At 41.6% G+C, this 7844-nt stretch overlaps 1 long non-coding RNA gene across 1 annotated transcript in view; it reads right to left on the bottom strand.

Moving 5' to 3' along the window:
- The window catches only part of LOC115063134, a 26764-nt gene that overhangs the window by 2599 nt on the left and 16321 nt on the right, over positions 1-7844 (bottom strand). The window contains exon 3 of the long non-coding RNA XR_003843015.1: positions 57-154. This is a non-coding gene — a long non-coding RNA (uncharacterized LOC115063134). The remainder of the gene's footprint in view (positions 1-56; positions 155-7844) is intronic.

Raw genomic sequence — 7844 nt, 5'->3', positions numbered from 1 at the left:
ACACTGACTTTTAAATTTCCTTAGGATTCCAAGAACTGTGGAGTTGAATATTGTACCTTATCATCTCTGTTGACAGTTTTCTCTTTTGTTGAGCCCATTCTCTTTCAAGCTGATTGAGGTTCTGCTTTCGGCGGTGGCATCAGTGGTCTTCCTTCTGGAAAACAACATCCCAGAGGTCCAAAGCCAGTCTTCAGTCTTCATTAAATTGCAAAGTAAACTCACAAAGACTGCCTTTTTCTTTTTTCCTTTTTTTTTAACTACGTTTGTATGTTGACATCACATTTTGAGGCTACCTGTTTTTTGAAAGTGATAGCACTCCTGAAGAGATGTTATTCCGTTCTAAAAGGTAAGAATTACTGTATTAGAGGAAGAAACTGTTTCCAGTAGGGTGTATGACTTGAACCATAAACCTTCAGACTTAACATGTCTTAAGAAAAGAGGCAGTCTTTGTGACTATATATATATATATATATATATATATATATATATATATATATAATTAAATATATATTAATTTAATTGTATATGTTATACACACACCACAGTTACTACCCATGTTACTGGTGTAGTGACATCACACAAGATCCCCATAGAATGATTGCTGATACCTTGTGATGGTAATGGTGCCTTCTGAAATAGCAAAGTTCCAGTTAACTCATAAGTTTCTATATTGTTTCTCCAGCAAGTCACTTTTACTGATGTAATTTTTGCTGTCTGTTTCCCTATTATTTTTGTCATTGGAATTAAAAAATAAGGCTGTTTGTAAGCTAACTTTAATGTAGAGACTTCAATTTAAAAAAAATTTTTTTGACAAAAATTTCACATTTTGATACTTTCTAAACGATATCCTACAGACTCTGTTTCGCAAACGTTTTAAATTCTGTGTTGGAAACTTTAAACATTGGACAAACAATGGAAATTGTAAAGGATTTGGGAACTGTCTGAGCATGATGACACATGCCTGTCATCTCAGTACTTGGACAAGGAGAGGGGAAGATCAGGAGTTCAAAGTCTCCTTCACCTACACAAGGCATGGGCACTATTGGGAGATGTTGAAAACTTTAAGTAGGTGTTGGTGGGGGCTGGAGTATCAGGAGTGTGAGCCTGAAAGTGGATTGTGAGACCCTGTCCTCTATTTCTGGCCATGAATTGAATGATCCCTTACATGCCTTGCTACCTCACCACTGTCCCAGGTGAAAGGAATATGCAGCAAATGGTGTGGATGTATGGAAACTGCAAGCCGAATGAACATTTTCTCTTTTTAGATTATCTCACTTATTTGTTCTAATAATAGAAAGCTAATCAACAACATTATTTTATATTTAAAATTGATTTTGAGGTACTAGCTGGTGAACTGTAGTGGATAATTATAATTGCATATTGTTGTAATTTCATGTTAATGCACATTGACCTTTCTCAGGGACTAATAATGGTAGAGACATTTTCTACTTCTCTGTGTCTGTCTCCTTGCAGGTTTTCAGTGTGATGCATCCAGATTTGTATAACATAATAATGCCCACATCCTGCTGCTAGATCTCACAAGCGCTTGCCTCACGGGAAGACCTCCATAGCTGGCATCCACAAGAAGGACCTCTTAGTTACAACATGGCCCTGTGGAGCTTTGGGATCAATGTCTACCTAGTTGTTTTTGCCATTTGGGTTTTCGTTTCATTTCCGTTGTTTTTGTCTGTTTTCCCCTGCCCACTGGTTGAGCAGATGTTGGCCTGTGGTTGTTGTGTTTTCGCTTATATTTAATATAAACTGATTCTGTTACTTCATGCATGTGCCTCTGTGTGTTTTGTACTGCCTCGCTGGTGTTCTGCTGGACTGGCATGCTGCAAAGAAATTCTCTGGGTAAAGGCTTTTTTAAATAGTGGCTACCTAGGTAAAAATAAAGTAGAACCAAGAGTCTTAAGGATATCTCCCAAATCCACGAACTCTGGAGCTCCATCAAGGCAGGGCAGGCTCCAGGGACACACCTTAGAGGAAAATAAATACTTGGGATATCACAAATGTGTATTCCCTGTGAGCTGAGAGGCACAAGATGTGCTCACATTCATTTTGGCTTACTATCTGGCCCTCTAACTTGGCTAACACTATGTGGGAAGGCTCTTGGGTTTGCAGATGTGTCTGTGTTGCTGTCCACTGCTGCCTGTTGTATTGTCTTGGTCAAATCCCCAGTCCCCAGCTACACTGATGGATCTAAAAATGTCTGATTTCTCTCTAGGACCCGATTTCCTGGGTTGATATCCCAATAAGAGTGTAAGAGTGACCACATGTCATATTGGTCTTTTTGTTTTGTTTTGTTTTTTTGGTTTTTCGAGACAGGTTTCTCTGTATAGCCCTGGCTGTCCTGGAAAAAACTCTGTAGACCAGGCTGCCCTTGAACTCAGAGATATGCCTGCCTCTGCCTCCCAAGTGCTGGGATTAAATGATTTTATTCGGTGGGGCGTGTCTTTATTTTGATGCAGGCTGTCACTAGGCTTCCCAGGCTGACTTTAAACTCTCTCTGTAGCCAAGGTTACCTTGAGTTTGCAACCCTCCTACATCAGCATCCTAATTAGCTGAGATTAGAGGCCTGTGCCACCCACTGTCAATGTTTGTATGTTGAGACATTGTCATCGTCATTTCAACTTTCGACAACCTCTATTCTCCCTAGCCACCCGAAGCAAGGTCCTCTGAGAACAGAAAGATTGACATACTTAAGGAAGGCTTAGATGATCATTGACAGTTTTTGATAATAAAAGATGATATATATATATATATATATATATCTTACATGTATATATATATCTTACATGTATATATATATATATCTTACATGCATATATATATATATCATATATGTCATCTAGGTATAATGTTTTGATGATTAGAACTGAATTCCCAGTAAGCATAAGTAAGACTTGACTATATTAAGTTTTAAGTGTTCCTTGCAAGTTCTAGATGTAAGCCTGTAATCCAACATTGGTTTTCTCAAATATGTTCTCCTAGTCTATAACTTGTCTTTTTCTATAAAGTGCTTTGCATTGTGCCATACATATAACATTAAAATGCCATTTAGAGTTATTCAAAGTATTGTACAGCTATTACCATTAGTTGTTATTAAAAAAAAAAAAACCTTTTTAAATTTATTTCAAATTGCATCTCTCCGTTAAGCAATCTTTGCCAAATTGATCTACCCCAGACTCAGGTAACTACTGTCCTTTTTTCTGTTGTCTCTGTTGATTTGACTATTCTAGACCGAGAATATGTACTTGTGCAATATTTATTCCTTTTGTCTGGCATATTGCATTTAGAATTCTATTTTCAGTACTCATTTGTTCACCATGCATCCGAATTTCAGGTTACGAAACCCCTATCTTAAAGAGAGGGGTAGTTATCTGTCTCCACAGCAATCAAACTGATCCCATCTGCTCCAGTGTGACACAGTGTCATGAGCCAGGCAGCGACAGGATCTTTCATTGCTTGTTTTAAAGCCTTCTTCAATTCAAGCTGTTCAGGGATGAAATATTCCCTACTATCAAAGGTATTTTTTTTTTTATGGGACTACTATTAAACCATGCCCCCCCCCCAGTTGGATCACAGATTTTCTCATCTTTTCTATTAAAGATTAGACCTATGTGTCTTTTCTCAATTTTTACCAAAGTCTCTTTCTCCTCTTCTTTCTCATGCTTCTCTTCTTTCTATGGGTTCCAAGTTCTTGGATCCCAGGAAGGGCCCTTCAGCACTCACTTAACGTGTACTTTCCCCAGCTATAATAAGTGGCAAACCAACACCACTATGTCATCCTTTCTTTATCAAATTCACCTGCTAAATCAGAGGCCAACACGGAGGATGCTAGCTGTGGCTGCCTTTCTTATAATTCTTCCTTTATACCAACAGGTTCCTGCTGGGCTGCAGTTACTGCCCCAAAGCATTTCTATCTCATAGCAGCAGCCCAGCAACTTCCATAGCTGGGTTCTGATACTCTCTGCCCTGCCGGCTACTCTCAAAGACTAACATTTGAAACCTTTCGCTGTTCTCTGGCATCTCCACATTCAAGTGTTAGATTCCACTCATCAGGCTGGTATGCCACCCCAAACCAGAGAGCTGAAGACTGCCTTCCTGGGATCGCTCTCACAGACACCCCACCCAATGGCTCAGCCTTAGTTACACATCTCAGCTCTCCTAGCAGGAACCATGCAACCAATGCTGTAGCAAAAAGGCACGCTAGCGCACACCATATGGGTTGGGGTTGTGGTGGTTTCCGGTAAGGAGACTGCTTCGTGGAATTTCCTCCTTAGATGACCCCCACCCACCCCACCCGGGCTCCCAGCTTGCTCAACCTCAATTGTATGGCTTGCTTTCTATAGAGAAGATCACACAATCGCTCCTCTCCAGCTCATCTTTGCTCCTGTCAGGCCCCTGTTGGAGCACTGAAGTTTGTTGTGACACACTTTTGGGGGGAATGCAACACATACTCATCTATTTGACCCAAAAAGGGAGCCTATGGCAGACAAAAGTAATGACTGCACCAAAGTCCAACTTGGTGAAGCAGTTGTGAGCTTTAATTGGGATTACCACCAGGAATATGGGTGAGTGGTCAGTTACAGATACTGAGCCACGAGCATTTTAGTCAGGAAAAGCTTATCTTTGGAGCTCTCTGAAAAACTTGGAGGAAATTCAACTAGCCTCTAGACAGCTGGGCTAGTCAGTCTCCTTTCTCTTCCAACTGTTGTTTGCTACTTCTGCAGAAGTAGCTACTTCTGGGCAGAAGCAGCTACTTCTGGGCAGAAGCCTTCGAGAGTCTTGTTACATTTCTATCCACAAGAGATAACTGAAGGCCCCCTTCTCCTTAGAGGGATTGTTTTAGTCCATAAGAAACTGCTACACTACATAGGAGCAAGCAGAAGTGTGGGTGTGGTGGGGGATGATGATAATGATGACGGTGTTTGTGTGTGTGTGTGTGTGTGTGTGTGTGTGTGAGAGAGAGAGAGAGAGAGAGAGAGAGAGAGAGAGAGAGAGAGAGAGAGAGAGAGAGAGAGAGAGAGAGAGAGAGAGAGAGAGAAAGGGAGATTGCCCATCAGAGCATCAGAGCTAGAAATAATCTCCACGTCTGGCAACCAAGCCGTTCAGAGACAGATACACAACACTCTTAAGACCTCCTAGCTTATTTGTATTGTAGCCAACTTAAGCACACTCGCTTGTGTAACCAGAATACTGGAGTTTGTGCTAGCTGTCACCACAAAGGCCACTGAGCAGAGACAGGAATTGAATCTTAACTGTGCTTTACCTAAAAAGCCAGCAGTCTTAAGAAGGTAGAAGATCTTAAAAACAAAAATTAGGCAAAAAAGAAAAGAAAAGAAAAGAAGGAAGGAAAGGAGGAAAGAAAGAAAGAAAGAAAGAAAGAAAGAAAGAAAGAAAGAAAGAAAGAAAGAAAGAAAGAAAGAAAGAAAGAAAGACGAAACAAAAAGAGCCCTCCCAGCTCCCCTCTGCTTCTCAGTAGAGCACTCTACAGGGAGGAGCCGGATAAAGGGGATGAAGGAGCCTGTCATTCCAAAGGGCCTCTGGGCAGGTGGCCAACCAAGTTTCTGAGACCTGTGATGGCTGGGCTTGTCTTCTCGCCATTCCCCAGCATTTTCTCTTTCCTTCTTTTGGATGTTTTATGCTCAGGCACATCGACACTCAGTCTACTTAGTTTTTACAGGGCACGACACTGTAGAGCTTCCTCCATCTTGTATTCTTGCTGAGACCATTTCAAGTATAACTAAAACTTTCTCTCCTTCATGGAGAATTCTCTGGAAATTACCTAGCTCTTTTCTAAGAACCTAAGGTGAGGATGTCCACACGAACTTTTCTTCCTTTAGGTTGAGCTGCCCGTTTGTGCAGACCTCCCTCCCAGCAGCTGCCCCAAGTAAGATACCAGGATGAGTTTTGCTCTAAATGCTCAGGGCTACACTTATGCCCTGAATACCTGAGAGCAGTCCCAGCAGCTGGAATCAAGACTTGAAGTTCCTATAAACTGTATCTGGGGGAGAGAGGGTGTTTTCCCTCTAACAGTCAACCTGTATTTCTCCAGGAGCATGTACCCTAAGAGAGGGGAGTTAACTCAGAACAAATGCTTAACAGTGGATATGAGTTAGGCCATTAACATATATGTGAAGTTCCTTTGAATAATCTAAAATACCATGAGCCCTTACATTATAGCAGGTAACTAACTCTCCCTGTCCATTCCTCCTGTCCCCTATCGTTTGGGTTGGCTTTGTTTCTTCTTCTTCTTCTTCTTCTTCTTCTTCTTCTTCTTCTTCTTCTTCTTCTTCTTCTTCTTCTTCTTCTTCTTCTTCTTCTTCTTCTTCTTCTTCTTCTTCTTCTTCTTTTGGTTTTTTTTCAAGACAGGGTTTCTCTGTATAGCCCTGGCTGTCCTGGAACTCACTTTGTAGACCAGGCTGCCTTCAAAATCAGAAATCTGCCTGCCTCTGCCTCCCAAGTGCTGGGATTACAGGCGAGCGCCACCACCGCCTAGCTTTTGCTTCTTTTAAGAAGTCTATATTTCATCTTTTACTCAAAATAAGCCCTAAAGAAACTACCTCAGAGAAATTTACTTGTGCCTTATGGTACTGTATAATGGATGCAATCCTTCCTAATTAAAAAGAAAAACAAGATTAAAACTCTCATAAGTGGTACATTTGTGTAATGCCAGGAATTCAAGGCTAGCCTCAGCTACATAATGAGTTTGAGGCCAACCCAGACTACATGACACCCTCAGGGGTCAGGGGAGTCAGGCAGTGGTGGCCCACACCTTTAATCGCTGCACTTGGGAGGCAGAGGAAGGCAGATTTCTGAGTTCAAGGCCAGCCTGGTCTACAGAGTGAGTTCCAGGATATCCAGGGCTACACAGATAAGAAACTCTGTCTAGAAACAAACAAACAATCAAAACTCCTCCCAAAACAAAAAAGTTTCGGTTTTATTGGAAATGATCCATGCCAGAGAGTTATCCACTACTGCACTTGTTAAGCCAATCAAGAATATGAGTCCTGCCGGGTTGTGGTGGTGCACGTCTTTAATCCCAGCACTTGGGAGGCAGAGGCAGGCGGATTTCTGAGTTCAAGGCCAGCCTGATCTACAGAGTGAGTTCCAGGACAGCCAAGGCTACCCAGAGAAACCCAACCTCAAAAAATAAAAACACAGAAACAAAAAACCGTTAATTATTTTAGTTTTCTGTTTTAGCTTGTACAAGCATTGATTATTTTGGTTAATACATCTGGACCACGGTCAGGTTCACAAGAAGTCCCAAAGTGTTTCCAAGGCAGATGTGGCTATTGGGAGAGGGTACTGAAGCAGTCACAAAATGGAGTCAGGAAAAAATAGCTTTACCTTAGTCAACTGATATCATCATTCAGGCCTGATAAAGCCTGTAGATGACTGCCATTGAAAAAACAGTACATACGTTAGGCAGTGGTGGTGAACTGCTTTAATCCCAGCACTTGGGAGGCAGAGGCAGGTGGATTTGAGTTCGAGGACAGCCTGGTCTACAGAGTGAGTTCCAGGACAGCCAGGGTTATACAGAGAAACCCTGCTTCAAAAATAAATAAATAAATAAATAAATAAAATAAAAAGAAAGAAAAAAGAAAGAAAGAAAGAAAGAGAGAGCAGTTCAGGCTGGACAGTGGTTGCACACTCCTTTAATTTCAGCACTCGGGAAGCATAGGCAGGTGGACCAAGGCCAGCCTGGTCTACAGAATGAGTTCTGTAATAGCCAAGGTTACCCAGAAAACCCCTGTCTTGTATAGCTGAGAAGAAAAGGAAGGAAGGAAGAAAGGAAGGAAGGAGAGGAGAGGAGAGGAGAGGAGAGGAGAGGAGAG

Source organism: Mus pahari, chromosome X (assembly GCF_900095145.1).
Source record: "Mus pahari chromosome X, PAHARI_EIJ_v1.1, whole genome shotgun sequence".
Taxonomy (NCBI): Eukaryota; Metazoa; Chordata; class Mammalia; order Rodentia; family Muridae; genus Mus; species Mus pahari.
This window is presented reverse-complemented; position numbering and strand designations above follow the sequence as displayed.